The sequence below is a fragment of the Zea mays genome, chromosome 4 (assembly GCF_902167145.1).
Source record: "Zea mays cultivar B73 chromosome 4, Zm-B73-REFERENCE-NAM-5.0, whole genome shotgun sequence".
Classification (NCBI taxonomy): domain Eukaryota; kingdom Viridiplantae; phylum Streptophyta; class Magnoliopsida; order Poales; family Poaceae; genus Zea; species Zea mays.
In genome coordinates this window covers 37645281-37656198 of record NC_050099.1, presented here as the reverse complement: position 1 = coordinate 37656198, position 10918 = coordinate 37645281, and positions in this window count along the sequence as shown.

The window sequence follows — 10918 nt, the reverse complement described above, 5'->3', positions numbered from 1 at the left end:
TTTGTTCCTTCAGTTCTCGGTTTTTCTGCTTTCTCTGCTGAGAGTGCTTCAGTTTTTTCTTCGATCTTCGGCACTAAAGTTGGTTCTTTAATTTCGATGGCCGAAGAGGTTTCACCGGCAAACTCAGGCACTGTAGCTGGTTCAATGTAGCGTGGCCGGTGTGTGAGAACCTTTACCCTTTGTCTCTTCGGTGCTGGCTCACTGGGAGCGGCTGAAGCAGCTTTCTGTGCAGAAGTTGCGCTTCTTCTTTTTTGGCCCCGCGCTGGATAGTGGTAGTCGGGGTACACGAACCCAATTGTGTCAAACACTCGGTTCAGTCTTTTCTTTTTCTGGCCTCCGAAGGCTGCTGACAATGCAGTATCTTCGGCCTTTGAATAAACCCCAAGTAGTTCATCACTTAAATTTTCAATGCTTTTTAGCCAGTCATCATCTGGCTCAACGAATTTATCTCCGAACTTGAAAGCATACTTCAGCCTAATAAGTCCACCTTCGTCAGCCTCCTTTATGCTCTCTTGCGGCATTTCCCATTTTTCCGCGAGCGGCCATACTCTGAAGGCAATGTGCTCTTGGACCAAATCCCTCGTTCCAATAAAAGAGCAAATAACTCCGAAGGCTCTCTAGCATTCTTCGGCAGCTTCATTCATTTCAACCTTCGGCCTCCGTAGGCCGAAGCGTTGCCAAATAGGGCGCATAATTATACCTTTAATATCTCCCCGTGTTTTCAAGTCATTCTTCACATAAAACCATTCTGTCATCCAGTCGCCGGGCCATCTCTTCCGAAAGGTTGGCACGGGACAGCTTGACCCAGACCGAGAGACGAAACTGTAGCAGCCGAAATTATTATGATACTGCTCCTTACCCCAGGGTTTTGTCTCGTATAACAATTCGTGTATGTTGCAGAAACTTTTCGCATCGGGTTCCAGACCTTGGCTTCTCACGGCCCACACGAAGATATTCATCCTTATGATTGCTTCGGGGGTAAGTTGGTGAAGATAGATTTGAAATATTTTCAGCACCTCTACGACAAAGCTGCTCAGGGGAAATCGTAGTCCAGCTTTCAAAAAGCTTCGGAATACTACAACTTCATTTTCCTCAGGGGTCGGACAAGTCTTCTCTCCTTCGTCGGCCCTCACAACGGACAAGTCCCAGAAATATCTTCCCCTCATGTTGACAAGATGATTTTCTTTGATACTTGATTTGCCGAAAACCGCATGGCTTGGTCGCCATGGGCGATCTTCGAAGTCTTCACCACCACTATCCGCATCATAACTATCGCTGTTATCAGTATCTTCAGATAAACCTTCTAAAATCTCTTTGGTGATCTTTTCTGTATTGGTTTTCGACATTGCTTCAAGAAACCCCAGGTTTTTCTCTTCAGAGAGACTCAGCTTCATCTCGATAGCAGCCTTTTTATCTTCAGACATCTTCGAAAATGCTAAAAAACTGTTTTCAAAGCCGAAGCTTAAAAACTTAAAAAGCTAAGCAAGTGTTGGTGCGCAAGAGCTAAAAATCGAGTAAGCAAGAGCAGATGGCAAGAAAGCGTACCAACTGAGCTCGTGGTATGCTCTTATTTATACGCCCAGTGCATTGAAAATTGGAAGACCCCGCTTGTCAGTGAATGTTGCTATTCTAGCAAAGGGAAGGTGTTTTTTCGGACCTTCGGCTTAAGGCCTTCGTCCATGTCGCAATCTAAATTTATCACTCTAGCAAATTAATATTGCGAGGGGCTACTGTTGGGGGCCTTCGGCTTCTGAAGGTCCTCAAAAACATGATTTAACAATGTTTCTGGAGTATAATGTGTGAACAGGTATCTTCGGACTCGAATCGGTACCATAGTAGGAGAAGCCCAAAGAATACGAAGGTTGACACAGCGCCGAAGCTGTGAGCAGGAAAGCTTCGGTGTGATAGCAGAAAAGGAAACCGACTTAAAGATGAAAAGGCTATTCAGACCTCGGTGGATTACTATAGAATTACTACCAAATGTAAAGGGCATAGGTGTAATTTTACATGGGCTGTGTCCCGTGCCTATAAATAGGTGAACAGTGCCCCCGTACTGTTCACGCTGACTTGGCATTTACTTTTGCGTCACGCTTGTACTTTTACCTTCTTTCGAGCCGAAGGTACATTTGTAATTTGATATCATTTCTATTTTTCTATAATAATAAGATAGAAATGAGTTGATAATTATACATAATTGTTTATGTCATCCTTTATATTACATATGATTCTTTCTTCATTATGGTATATTGTGTTTATGAAGGTATACCCTTTATAACCTTCGTCTGAAAATCATTATATCCCAAGGGAAATAATGCTTTGAACGACGAAGGACTTTAACGTTTAACATTTTTTGTGTTGCCTTGTTCTTAACTCATAGTATTTAAGAACAAGTCCCCAACAGAAGTTATTTATTTCCTACGGTTTTTTATAAAAGCTGTAGGAAGTTAAAAAACCGTAGGAAGTGTATGATTTTGGTGTAGTGAAAATTTCCGAGCATGAATTAGAAAATGAAAATTTTAAATTTGCTCGTAGTATGCTTTATAGTGGGACACGCCCTGGCATCAAGGATGGCATTGGCTTCCGAAAGGGAGACAATGTCAAACTTAATGCCCCTCCTAAAAGATTGTCTAACTTTGTTAAGGGCAAGGCTCCCATGCCTCAGGATAACGAGGGTTACATTTTGTACCCTGTCGGTTATCCCGAGCACAAAATTAGGAGAATTCACTCTAAGAAGTCTCACTCTGGCCCTAATCATGCTTTTATGTATAAGAGTGAGACATCTAGTTCTAGGCAATCCACTCATGCTAAATTGCCTAAGAAGAAAATTTCTATTGCATCAAATGATCATAACATTTCATTCAAGACTTTTGATGCATCCTATGTTTTGACTAACAAATCTGGCGAAGTAGTTGCCAAATATGTTGGGGGCAAACACAAGGGGTCAAAAACTTGTGTTTGGGTACCCAAAGTTCTTGTATCTAATGTCAAAGGACCCAAAACCGTTTGGGTACCTAAAATCAAGAACTAAATTTGTTTTGTAGGTTTATGCATCCGGGGGCTCAAGTTGGATCATAGACAGCGGGTGCACAAACCACATGACAGGGGAGAAGAAAATGTTCTCCTCCTACGAGAAAAACCAAGATCCCCAACGAGCTGTCACATTCGGGGATGGAAAAGGTTTGGTCAAAGGATTGGGTAAAATTGCTATATCTCCTGATCATTCTATTTCCAATGTTTTTTTGTAGATCCTTTATATTACAATTTGATTTCCGTTTCACAATTATGTAAAATGGGCTACAACTGTCTCTTTACGGATTTAAGGGAGTGTTACTGTCTTTAGAAGAAGTAATGATTCAGTAGCATTTAAGGGAGTGTTAGAGGGTCAGCTATACTTAGTAGATTTTGATAGAGCTGAACTCGACACTTGCTTAATTGCTAAGACTAACATGGGTTGGCTCTAGCATCGCCGACTAGCCCATGTTCGGATGAAGAATCTTCATAAGCTTCTAAAGGGAGAACACATTTTGGGACTAACCAATGTTCATTTTGAGAAAGACAGCGTTTGTAGCGCATGTCAGGCAGGAAAGCAAGTTGGTGTTCATCATCCACACAAGAACATCATGACGACCGATAGGCCGCTTGAGCTACTCCACATGGATCTATTCGGCCTGATAGCTTACATAAGCATCGGCGGGAGTAAGTATTGTCTTGTAATTATGGATGACTATTCTTGCTTCACTTGGGTGTTCTTTTTGCAGGAAAAATCTCAAACCCAAGAGACCTTAAAGGGATTCTTGAGACGGGCTCAAAATGAGTTCGCCTTAAGGATCAAAAAGATTAGAAGCGATAACGGAACGGAGTTCAAGAACTCACAAATTGAAGACTTCCTTGAGGAGGAGGGCATCAAGCATGAGTTCTCTTCTCCCTACACGCCACAACAAAATGGTGTAGTGGAGAGGAAGAATAGAACTCTATTGGACATGGAAAGGACCATGCTTGATGAATACAAGACTTCGGATCAGTTTTGGGCCGAGGCGGTCAACACCGCTTGCTACGCCATCAACCGGTTATATCTACACTAAATCCTCAAGAACATATCATACGAACTCCTAACCGGTAAAAAGCCCAATGTTTCATATTTTAGAGTCTTTGGTAGCAAATGCTTTATTCTTGTTAAAAGAGGTAGAAAATCCAAATTTGCTCCAAAGGTTGTAGAAGGCTTTTTACTAGAATATGATTCAAACACAACATATAGAGTCTTTAACAAGTCCATTGGACTAGTTGAAGTTTCTTGTGACATTGTGTTTGATGAGACTAACGGCTCTCAAGTAGAGCAAGTTGATCTTGATGAGCTAGATGATGAAGAGGCTCCGTGCGTCGCACTAAGGAACATGTCCATTGGGGATGTGTGTCCTAAGGAATCCGAAAAGCCTCCACAAGCACAAGATCAACCATCTTCCTCCATGCAAGCATCTCCACCAACTCAAGATGAGGATGAGGCTCAAGATGATGAAGGAGAAGATCAAGAAGATGAGCCACCTCAAGAGGAGGGCAATGATCAAGGGGGAGATGCCCATGATCAAGACAAGGAAGATGAACAAGATCCAAGACCGCCACACCCAAGAGTCCACCAAGCAATTCAACGAGATCACCCCGTGAACACCATCCTCAGCGATATTCAAAAGGGGGTAACTACTCGATCTCGTGTTGCTCATTTTTGTGAACATTACTCTTTTGTTTCCTCCATTGAGCCACACAGGGTAGAGGAAGCACTTCAAGATTCGGATTGGGTGCTGGCGATGCAAGAGGAGCTCAACAACTTCACTAGGAATGAGGTATGGCATTTAGTTCCATGTCCTAACCAAAATGTTGTAGGAACCAAGTGGGTTTTCCGCAACAAGCAAGATGAGCATGGAGTGGTGACAAGGAACAAAGCCCGACTTGTGGCCAAGGGATATTCACAAGTCGAAGGTTTGGATTTCGGTGAAACCTATGCACCCGTAGCTAGGCTAGAATCAATTTGTATATTACTTGCCTATGCTACTTACCATGGCTTCAAGCTTTATCAAATGGACGTGAAGAGTGCCTTCCTCAATGGACCAATCAAGGAGGAGGTCTATGTTGAGCAACCTCTCGGCTTTGAAGATAGTAAGTACCCTAACCATGTCTATAAACTCTCTAAGGCGCTTTATGGGCTCAAGCAAGCCCCAAGAGCATGGTATGAATGCCTAAGAGATTTTCTTATCACTAATGGCTTCAAAGTCGAAAAGGTCGATCCTACTCTCTTTACTAAAACACTTGCAAATGATTTGTTTGTATGCCAAATTTATGTTGATGATATCATATTTGGGTCTACTAACGAATCTACATGTGAAGAGTTTAGTAGGATCATGACTCAAAAATTCAAGATGTCAATGATGGGGGAGTTGAAGTACTTCTTAGGATTTCAAGTGAAGCAACTCCAAGAGGGCACCTTCATCAGCCAAACGAAATACATTCAAGATATACTCACCAAATTTGGGATGAAGGATGCCAAGCCCATCAAGACACCCATGGGAACTAATGGGCATCTCGACCTCGACACGGGAGGTAAATCCGTAGATCAAAAGGTATACTGGTCGATGATAGGTTCTTTACTCTACTTATGTGCATCTCGACCGGATATTATGCTTTTCGTATGCATGTGTGCAAGATTCCAAGCCGATCCTAAGGAAGTTCACCTTAGGGCCGTAAAACGAATCTTGAGATATTTAGTTTATACTCCTAAGTTTGGCCTTTGGTACCCCAGGGGATCCACATTTGATTTAACTGGTTATTCCGATGCTGACTGGGTAGGGTGTAAAATTAATAAAAAGAGCACATCAGGGACTTGCCAGTTCTTGGGAAGGTCTCTGGTGTCTTGGGCTTCAAAGAAGCAAAATTCCGTAGCTCTTTCCACCGCCGAAGCTGAGTATATTGCTGCAAGCCATTGTTGCGCGCAATTGCTTTGGATGAGGCAAACCCTCAGGGACTATGGTTACAAATTAACCAAAGTCCCTCTTCTATGTGATAATGAGAGTGCAATCCGCATGGCGGATAATCCCGTTGAGCATAGCCGCACTAAACACATAGCCATTCGGTATCACTTTTTGAGGGATCACCAACAAAAGGGGGATATCGAGATTGCATATACTAACACCAAAGAACAATTAGCCGATATCTTTACAAAGCCATTAGATGAACAAACATTTACCAAACTTAGGCATGAGCTAAATATTCTTGATTCTAGGAATTTTGATTAATGTTTTGCACACATAGCTCATTTATACCTTTGATCATATCTCTTTCATGTGCTATGACTAATGTGTTTTCAAGTGCATTTCATGCTAAGTCATAGACTGAAAGGGAATTGGAGTCTTCGGCGAAGACAAAGGCTTCCACTCCACTCCATCGAATTACTTATCCTTCACCGTCGCTCCGCACCGCTCTCCAACTTTGGTATAATCTTCACTCATATGTTATTTACCATAGGGAGAGAAAGTAAAAAGGGCTTATATTTCACTCAAAGTATCCGTTTTTGGCGATTCATGCCAAAGGGGGAGAAAATATTAGCCCAAAGCAAAAGGACCGCACCACCACCAATTTCAAAAATGTAGTCTTTCAAATGTGAGTTAAGAAAAGATTTTTTTCAATTGGTATCTTATTTTTTGATATAATTTCAAATTGGTATACCCTCTTGAAAATTAATATCTAAAACCCTCTTGAACACTAAGAGGAGGATTTCATTAAGGGGGAGTTTTGTTTAGTCAAAGGAAAGCATTTGAAACAGGGGGAGAAAATTTCAAATCTTGAAAATGCTTCTCAAATTCTTATTCATTTACCTTTGACTATTTGCAAAAAGACTTTGAAAAGAATTTACAAAAGAACTTGCAAAAACAAAATATGTGGTGCAAGCGTGGTCCAAAATTTTAATATGAAGAAATCAATCCATGCATATCTTATGAGAATATATATTGGTTCAATTCTAAGTAACCTTTGCACTTACATTATGCAAACTAGTTCAATTATGCACTTCTATATTTGCTTTGGTTTGTGTTGGCATAAATCACCAAAAAGGGGTAGATTGAAAGGGAAATAGGCTTACACCTTTTCCTAATTGATTTTGGTGGTTGAATTGCCCAACACAAATAATTGGACTAACTAGTTTGCTCTAGATTATAAGTTTTACAAGTGCCAAAGGTTCACAACAAACCAATATAAAGACCAAGAAAGGATTCAAATAAAGAGAGCAAGTGACAACCGAAGTGTGCCCTGGTCTGGCGCACCGGACTGTCCGGTGCATGAAGGAATTCCACTCCGAACTCACCACCTTCGGGAATTCTGGGAGCCGCTCCGCTATAATTCACCGGACTATCCGGTGTGCCAGCGGAGCAACGGCTACTCCGCGCCAACAGTCGTCTGCAGAGAGCCATTAATGCGCTACAGTGCGCGCAGAAGTCAGAGCAGAGCCAGAAGGCGCACCGGACTGTGAACAGTGACTGTCCGGTGCACCACCAAACTGTCCGGTAGCCCAGATGTCAGAAGCTCCAACGGTCAGAATCCAACGGCCGGGTGACGTGGCTGGCGCACCGGACAGTGTCCGGTGGCGCACCGGACTGTCCGGTGCGCCATACGACAGCAGCCTCCACCAACGACTCTTTTGGTGGTTGGGGCTATAAATACCCCCTACCACTCATCATCCATTGCATCCAAGTTTTCAGGCTTCATACACCTTACAAGAGCTATAGCATTCAATACAATACACAACCAAAGAGATCAAATCCTCTCCCAAGTCCAAAGATCATTCCAATCAAATAGTGACTAGTGAGAGAGAGACTTGTGTTCATTTGAGCTATTGCACTTGGATTGCTTTTCTTCTTCATTCTTTCTTGATTCCAACTCAATTGTAACCAAGGCAAGAGACACCAATTGTGTGGTGGTCCTTGTGGGGACTTAGTGTCCCGTTTGATTGAGAAGAGAAGTTCACTCGGTCTAAGTGACCATTTGAGAGAGGGAAAGGGTTGAAAGAGACTCGGTCTTTGTGACCACCTCAACGGGGAGTAGGTTTGCAAGAACTGAACCTCGGTAAAACAAATCACCATGTCTCACTCTTAATTTGCTCGTGATTTGTTTTCGCCCTCTCTTTCGGACTTGTTTATATTTCTAACGCTAACCCCGGCTTTTAGTTGTGCTTAAGTTTGTAAATTTCAGATTCGCCCTATTCACCCCCCCCCCCTCTAGGCGACTTTCACCCCCATATGAAGATATGGTTGCTTCATAGCTCATTAGAAACTGCTTCGGGTCTGAGTGCCCATCATACATAGGGAGCTGGGGTGGCTTGTATGATGGGGGCCATAGGGTAGCCTGCAGTTCTGCTGACAGAGGAGAAGCATCATTAAAAGCAAAATTTCCATGATGGAAATCATCATACCATTTGTCATCATCATAGGAATTGTCCTGACGAAGCTCTCTGCATTGAGGTCTTCGGTCCTGGTCATCTTGAGTGAGATGACGCATTTCCTCAGTGGCCTCATCGATCTTCTTCTGAAGACCGGCAAGACGAAGCATCTTCTCCTTCTTCCTCTAGACCTGTTGATGGATGGCTTCGAGGTCCCTGATTTCTTGGTCCAACTCCTCCTCCTGAGGCATTGGACTTGTAGCCTTCCATTTTTGGCTTCTAGCTTCACGTAGTGTTTCTTGGTTGACGTCCAGTGGCTGTAATGCAGCCCCTAGCGCTGAAGATTTCTTCGGCGGTATGACAAAGGTCACATCTTGCCGAAGGTGGTCGATTGAGTTCAGGCCCTACGGTGGGCGCCAATGTTGGGGACTTGTTATCAAATGCTATGAGTTAAGAACAAGACAACACAAATGTTAATGGTTAAAGACCTTCGCCTTTCGAAGCATTATCTCCCTTGGGATATAATGATCTTCGGACGAAGGTTATGAAGGACATACCTTCATCATTTCAGTATGTAATAATGAAAGCAGAAACATATGAAATATAGAAAAAACATGAGTAATCACATTAAATCACCAGATTATTTGTGTTCTCATTATATAATCATGAACAAGCATTAATAATATTAATTACATTTGTACCTTCGGCTTGGCAGAAGGTGAGAATCCAAGAGCGACGTGCAAGTGATTACAAGTCAGCGTGAACAGTATGGTGTTACTGTTCATCTATTTATAGACACAGGACGCAGCCTGGGTAAAATTACATCTATGTCCTTGACACTTACTATTGACTAAGGAGTAATAAGTCGAGGACTTGGCAGTATATTCCCCTTTAGGTCGATTCCATTCTCCATCACTGCCCTTGTGCTAAGCCGAAGCTTCTTCATCCGTAGCTTCGGAATTGATTCATCCTTCTCCCAGATCACGCCTTTCATGACGTGCACACCTTTATCTCAAAGCTGAAGGTTCATGTGACAGTATATTATATTTGGAAAGCATGTTAGTCGTGTTAATATGTGTATGGACTGAGTTTGGGAAATAGGAAGGGTACACCATCTCCTTCCTTCTTTTGCTTGTGCTTTGAATTTTGTTGCACCAGGTATTTTTCAATATTGTATTGATCGAAGAACTCATTGGTATTTCATTTTTTTCAAGAGAACAGTTTGTGCATGGATACTACTGTACTGGGTTGCCAGATTAATTCAATGCTGCTTATTGTGGCAGAGATTGATGAACAAACCAGTGTATGCCACACGTCCTGCACGCGATTTCAAAACTCGATTACGTGGTAACATTGTATGAAAGTGAGATTGTTACAATATGAGTATTAGAAGTTTATGTAGAAGAAGGAAATCTGACGGGTTAGTGAAAGTGGAATAGATTGTACCTCCTTTTTCTTCATTGGTATCATCTTTTAATGAGCTGATAATCTTGTCTTTGTATGATGTAGTACAATTTAGTATATACAGATAAATTGGAAAGCTATAACAGAGACTCTTTAGTTGTTGTCCTTGTACTCGATGTTGCAACTAATCTCTCTCTCCATTTGTTATAGACAAATCCATACACATTCTTTAGAAATATTTGTTTTCAGACACACATAGGTAGTGGGCTGCATATTTTAATATGTGTAGAACATATTTTGTCAGTATTTATTTGGCCAAACCTTGTATCTCCATTGAAATGTTCGACGCCAAGAGAAATAATGAATGTATGAGTACTTACCTTTTTTGGTCTATTAGCAAAACCACATATCTGCAAATATTACATGGAAGCAATTTTTAAGGAATACATATGTCCCTAAACAATAGTAAAGTGGTGTAATGCAATGAATATTACAGTGGCAATATTAATAGTCCATGTAAAAGAACACATAATTATAATGAGTTTAGATGAAATGAAACACAATAAAAATTTAACGTACCTATGCAAAAGAAAGGTAGTACCCTTAGAAGATATGAAACGAATAAACGCAACTCCGTGGAAATCATGGTATACAGAGAAACAAAAGAAAAATATATGAATCTCCATTTCATTAACTAAGTTATTAATTGATTAATGATGTCTGGAACTTAAAAAAATAGTACATATGCAACATATTGTTGCACTGCTAATAGTATTTATGGAATGCATTGTACTGTTCTACCGCAAGTGGACTTCTATTTGTAAACAGGAAAAAGATTTGGAAAATTTGGAACTGATGGAACCTCTACAAAAGGGGCATCTGGATAAGAGACATGTACCAAAAGGGTGTTAAACAAACGCCTTTTGATAAATAAGGTGGATAAATTAAATATTGCTTATAACTCAGGTACTAAGGAGCAAAAACAGATGCATTAGAAACTGTCAAACGAACAGGCACAACCTATAGAAGAATTGGACATAAAGATGAATAAGAAATATATGATTACTCATGCATTTCAATATGTATGGAACATATTGT